This window comes from Equus caballus, unplaced genomic scaffold, assembly GCF_041296265.1.
Source record: "Equus caballus isolate H_3958 breed thoroughbred unplaced genomic scaffold, TB-T2T unassigned-0002391, whole genome shotgun sequence".
NCBI lineage: Eukaryota > Metazoa > Chordata > Mammalia > Perissodactyla > Equidae > Equus > Equus caballus.
Window position 1 is genome coordinate 17,501 of NW_027222298.1, and position 5,825 is coordinate 23,325.

Genomic DNA, 5,825 nt, shown 5'->3' on the forward strand with positions numbered 1-5,825 from the left:
GCAGCTCACGGGGGCTCGGCCCCACCACCCACCTCCACGGCCAGGGCTCTCCCGCACACGGCGCCGGCGTCCCACGCCGGGCGCCTGGCGCACGGGCGCCACCCAACCGGAGCCGAGGGCACTTCGCCCGGGGCCACCACCGGCCTCGGTGGCCGGAGGCGACACCCGCGCGGCGAGGCCCATTTCGGTCCCGGCCGGTGGGCGGCGCGGCCAGGCGTCTGCCCGGGCGGGGGAGCACCGGCGGCAACGGGGAGCGCGGCGCGCGCCTCGACGGAGGGAGCGCGGGCTCGCGGGAAGGCTCCCGGGGACGGCCTCGGGCGCGGACGGGCCACCAGGAAAACACACGCGGGATCCCACCGCCAACGACACGCGAGGGCGGTCCCACGACGCCTGGGACGCCGGCCGGCCTCAGCCACCCTTCGGCCTCCCGCGGGCCCGGCCCCACCGCCGGGGCCTACGTGAGGCGCCCCCGCCGCCGGGGGCCGCCCCGTCCACCCAGCCACCCGTCTGCCTGTCTGGTCTGCTCCGGGACCCACGTCCCGAGGGAACGCGCCCGAGAGCGGCGGCGGCCCCCACCCATGCCCGCACGCCACCACCGGCTGCGGCTCGGGACGGGAGCGAGCGGAGAGCCAGCCGCTCGCGGCGGGGCGGAGCCCGGACAGGGCCGGGCCCTCTCCCCACCCCAGCACGCGACGGGAGAACCACGCGCACGCTCGCGCACACGCGCGGCCCCGCGCCCAACGACGGCCCGGCCGGGCGTGACCCTCCCCCGACTCGGAGGGGGGAGGCGCCGGCCGCGGTAGGCAAAGAGCGGCTCTGCCCACGCGCCACGGTGGTGGCGTCCGTGGCTACTACGCGCAGAGGAGGGGCGGCGGCTGGGGGGTCCGGTACCCCAAGGCACCCTCTCGGATCGCTAGAGAAGGCTTTCTCACCGAGGGCGTGTCGCCCCCGCCCATCGTCCGCCATCGGGCCCACCAAGGCGCTTACAGACACCATGGCCACACAACGCAGGAGGGGTCTGCGGTAGAGGTAAGGCCTAGAGCAAGTCGGAGCGTCCGTGGTCAGGGCCGCGAGCCCGCGCTGCCCCGGGCTCGCCATCTCCGGCCACACTGGGCTTAGCTAGGGATCTAAAAGGCCCCTGTGCGGCTCCCAAGTCAGTGCCTCCCCTCAGGCCGAGACCAAGGGAGGCAGAGACTGGGACGGAGGTGCCGATCAAACAGCACCTCCCAACCAAAGAGCCAGCATCACGCCGCTGGCTCGGCCCGCCACGATCACTCCCACACCCGCGTGGAAACCCCAGCAAGGGGAACACGCGGGCACGCGCCCGAGCCTGCCCGCCCCCACACGGCACGCCGTGGGGGGGGGCGACGAGGCACCCGTCCCCCCCGAGGGGGACGGGCACGCCTCCCTTACCGACTCGACCCCCCGCTTCTCAGACACACCAGCGCAGCGGTCACCTGAGGAGGGCGACGGGAACAGGGAACGACACCGCCAATCGGCCTCAGGCGCCTGAGGGACGACCTGGAACACTCCAGGGGCACCGCCAACGGCCGGGGGAGCGCGCTCACGCGTCCAAGAAGGCGCGCGGCGCGGCGGCAACACGGCCCGCCCCACCGTGGGGAGGGCCGCCCGCGAGACACAGCCAAGAGGCACAGGCGGAGCATCCGCCGCGTCACGGAGACCCCGACACCGCCCACGCCACAAGGCACGGGGCGGGGGAGCGAGGTCGGGCCGGATTCCGCACCCCTGCCACCTCCCACACGCCACTCGCAGCGGGGGAGAACGGGCGAGGGGGCCCGCGGGCAGAGCGAGAAGAGCGGTCCCGTTCGCCATGAACGTCCGTCCCTCGTCTGGCACGGCTTAGGCCCGGCCCGGGAGAGCACAGCATCACCACATCGATCAGCAGCATAACGCGAGGGATCCCCGAGCAAGGGAAGGCCGGCGAGGACAGCGAGCGGAGGAGCCTGCTTCAGCCTCACCGGCCCCCCTCCTCCTCTAGCAAGCGCGGGCGACGACCCCAGGACGAGAACGCCTGACACGCACTGGCACGGAGCCGGCGGGACGGGGTAAGTCGCGACCGCACCCGGGTGCCGGCAGCAGGGAGTGCACGTGGTAGAGGACCCCGCGCCCCTAACCCCGCCGCCCTCGGGTACCAGAGACCGGAGGTGGCACCACGGTCGCGGGGACGCCTGGAACGCACAAGAGCCGGCGCGCAGGCCCCAGCGGGCGGCTCAAGCGGCGGGGGTGGAAACGGGCGTCCGGTTCTCGGCCAGAGCCCGGAGACCTCCCCGCACACGCATCCAGGCACCCGGAAGCTCTCGGGCGACTGTCACCCGAGCAGAGCGTGTCAGCACTTATCTGGCGGCACAAAACCACCCATTCAGGGGCAAGAATCGCCGCGCCCGGAGACGGGGCCCACCCACGGATCACGAGGGGAACCCCTGGATCACGGCCACGGCCACCAGACCCCAAGCACGACCCCATCGCCACCAGGCCCGGAGCTCCCGGGGCCATCTGGTCGACCCCAGAAGCGTGGCGGCAGGGGGAGCCGGGGACAGCCTCCCCGGGCCGCCCGCGCGGGCCGGGACCGGTCGGTCCCTCCCTCTGAGTCGCCGGGTCAGGACTTAGAAAAGAATTCCACGGAGGAGCCTCCGGCGACCGGGCCCGGGGCGGGACCGTGGCTCCCGTCCCTCAGCCGGGGCTCCACCTACGCCTCGAGCCGGCCCCCTCCCACCTCCGGACAAAGACGCGACCCGCGAAACTCGGAGAGAGAAGTCCGGTCCGACGGCCCGGACCCACCCCGGGCACGCGTCCCGGCCGGGGACGCCCTCCCCGGCCCGCCCTCGAGGGCTCCCGGGGCCGGTCCACGCTCTTCTCCAGGGCGGGACTTGGACAAAAAACTGCCACGGAGGAGGAGGCATCCGAGGACCGGGCCCGGTCCCCACCGCCAGAGCCGGTCGACTCGGAAGACCAGTGGGGAAAAGGCCAGCCCGGCGGCCGAGCCCGTCGCGCCCTCCACGGGCCTCCCCCGCAAGGCCCCGGCCGGTCCCCCACCTCCGGAGCGGGGCGCGGAAAGGGGATCGGCGACGCGGAAGGCCCGACCACCGGGCCGCCCTCAGGACGACGGCCGGGCACGGGACGAGTTCCCTCGCCCGTTCCCCCGCGGTGGCCCCCCACCCCCTCCCGGGGACGGAGGGGCACCGGCGGCTGCTGGTCGACCCGTCCGGGAGGCCCCACACCCCGGCCGGCACCGGGCGGCGCGGCGACAGCCACCTCCCTCAGTAGCCTGCACCTCCAATCTCCGGCGAGCGGGCGTCGCGCTCACGCACCGGCGCCACCGGGCCAGATCCCGCCAGCGACGCCGGCCTCCCGGGACTCTGCCTCGGTCACCGCGGCCGAGTCCCGTCCCTTGGCCCGCGTCGCCGGAGCTCCGGAGGAAAGAGACGATATAAAAGCGGCCGCCAGGTGGCACCCGGCGACCGGCGACCGCCTCAGCGGGACGGAGCCGGAGCGCGGGCCCGCCGGGGAGCACAGCCGGGCCGCCGGGCCGCCAGATCCCGTCCCGGCGCCCCCTCGGACCCAGCCTCCCGGCCCAGCTCGGCCCCGGGGCGTCCGCCCGCGGGCTCCCGGCCGCCAAGGCGCAGCCCCAGCCGCAGGAGGGGGACCCGGAAAAGGTTTCTCGGGCGCTCACCGGGAAGGGGACGGGGAGAGTTCCCCCAGAGAGGCCAGGGGTCGGCCCGGGCCGGGCTGAGCCGGTGCGGCCGGGAGGCCGCCGCTTCCCGGAGCGGCCGGAGCGCCCCCGGGGCTCCCGGGAGGACTTAGAAAATCAGGGCGGGCGGGGACGGTCAAACCGAAACCAGGCACGTCATCCGAGAAGGACCGTGATGACGGGAGGAGGAAAGCTTTCAAGCGCAGAGGGTCTGTCGAAGGCAGGCGGAGAGTCTACCCGCTGAAACGGACGAAGATGGGAAAAAGAGGCTAGCTGAGGTGCCGACATTTAAGGAAATTAAAAAAAAAAAAAAAAGCACGAGGGCGTGGAGAACTGGGGGAAAATCAACACTGAGAAATCTACCCTCTGAAACTGACGAAGATGGGCAACAGGGGCTAGCTCGGGTGGCAATCTTTAAGCAGAACACACACACACACACACACACACACACACACACAAGCGCGTAGAGACCTGGGGAAAAAGCAACGCTGAGAAATCTACCCTCTGAAACTGACGAACATGGGCAACACAGGCTAGCTCAGGTGGCAATCGTTAAGCAAAAAAATAAATAAATAAAATAAAAAACTACAATGGCGAGGAGACCCGGTGAAAAAGCAACCCTGAAAAAAGGTACCCTCTGAAACGGAGGAAGCAGGGCAACAGAGCCTAGCTCAGGTGACAATATTTAAGCCAAAAAGAAAGAAACAAAGAAACAAAGAAACAAAGAAAAGAGCAAGGGAGTGGAGACCTTGGGAAAGAGCGATACTGAAAAATCTAGCCTCTGAAACTGACAAAGATGGGCAACACACGTTAGCTCAAGTGCCAATCTTGCAAAGAAAACACACACACTCACACACACACACACACTGAGGGACGTGGAGACCTGGGGAAAAAGCAACACTGAGAAATCCACCCTCTGAAGCTGACGAAAATGGGCCACAGAGGCTAGCTCAGGCGGCAATCGTTAAGCAAAAGAAACACACAAGGGCGTGGAGACCTGGGGAAAAAGCAACACTGAGAAATCCACCCTCAGAAACTGAGAAAGAAGCGCAACAGAGGCTAGCTCAGGTGGCAATCGTTAAGCAAAAGAAACACACAAGGGCGTGGAGACCCGGGTAAAAAGCAGCACGGAGAAATCCACCCTCTGAAACTGAGGAACATGGGCAACAGACGCTAGCTCAGGTTGGAACCTTTAAGCAGAAAAGAAAGACACCAGGGCGTGGAGAGCTGGCGAAAAAAGCAACACTGAGAAAACTACCCTCTGAAACTGAGAAAGAAGCGCAACAGAGGCTAGCTCAGGTGGCAATCTTTAAGCAAAAGAAACACACAAGGGCGTGGAGACCTGGGGAAAAAGCAACACTGAGAAATCTACCCTCTGAAACTGATGAACATGGGCAACAGAGGCTAGCTCAGGTGGCAATCGTTAAGCAAAAGGAAAACACAAGGGCGTGGAGACCTGGGGAAAAAGCAACACTGAGAAATCCACCCTCTGAAGCTGACGAAAATGGGCAACAGAGGCTACCTCAGGTGGCAATCATTAAGCAAAATAATAAAATAAAATAAAAAACTACAATGGCGAGGAGACCCGGTGAAAAAGCAACCCTGAAAAAAGGTACCCGCTGAAACGGAGGAAGCAGGGCAACAGAGCCTAGCTCAGGTGACAATATTTAAGCCAAAAAGAAAGAAAGAAAGAAAGAAAGAAAGAAAGAAAGAAAGAAAGAAAAGAGCAAGGGAGTGGAGACCTTGGGAAAGAGCAATACTGAAAAATCTAGCCTCTGACTGACAAAGACTGGCAACACACGTTAGCTCAAGTGCCAATCTTGCAAAGAAAACACACACACTCACACACACACACACTGAGGGACGTGGAGATCTGGGGAAAAAGCAACACTGAGAAATCCACCCTCTGAAGCTGACGAAAATGGGCCACAGAGGCTAGCTCAGGTGGCAATCGTTAAGCAAAAGAAACACACAAGGGCGTGGAGACCCGGGTAAAAAGCAGCACGGAGAAATCCACCCTCTGAAACTGAGGAACATGGGCAACAGACCCTAGCTCAGGTTGCAACCTTTAAGCAGAAAAGAAAGACACAAGGGCGTGGAGACCCGGGTAAAAAGC